The sequence below is a fragment of the Calidris pugnax genome, unplaced genomic scaffold, assembly GCF_001431845.1.
Source record: "Calidris pugnax isolate Ruff unplaced genomic scaffold, ASM143184v1 scaffold75, whole genome shotgun sequence".
Lineage (NCBI taxonomy): Eukaryota > Metazoa > Chordata > Aves > Charadriiformes > Scolopacidae > Calidris > Calidris pugnax.
In genome coordinates this window covers 1613689-1614165 of record NW_015090908.1, presented here as the reverse complement: position 1 = coordinate 1614165, position 477 = coordinate 1613689, and positions in this window count along the sequence as shown.

The window sequence follows — 477 nt, the reverse complement described above, 5'->3', positions numbered from 1 at the left end:
GTGTGTGTGTGTGTGTGTGTGCTGTAAGAAGGCACACGCGTGTCCATCTGGTCTCCTCTAAGTTCCTCAGAACTTGTGGTGGCTTCTTGCACCCACCGGCGCAGGGCAACCACCTCCTTTGGGCAAAAAAACATACCTTCAGGAAAAGTTTTCCGACCCTACCAGCGAGAGGAAGAAGAAGAGGAGAGAAAGAGAGAAAGAGGAGGAAGGTGTGCATGCGTGTGTGTGTGTGTGTGTGTCCGTCTGTCCGGCGGAGAGAAAATAAAATGCCAGCTGTCCCACGAGCACCCCAGGAGCACCCGTGCCACCATCCGCCACAGAGGACAAAGACATCACCCACTGGAATAACTACTATGTCCAAGGTAAGAAAATTCCTTATTTTCTTTACATACAGCTACTACAAGAGAACTGAGGAAATATACAGTCGGCGGGATCGTTTATACAAAAAGAGCCCATCGCGGTTCCCCTCCTCCTCCA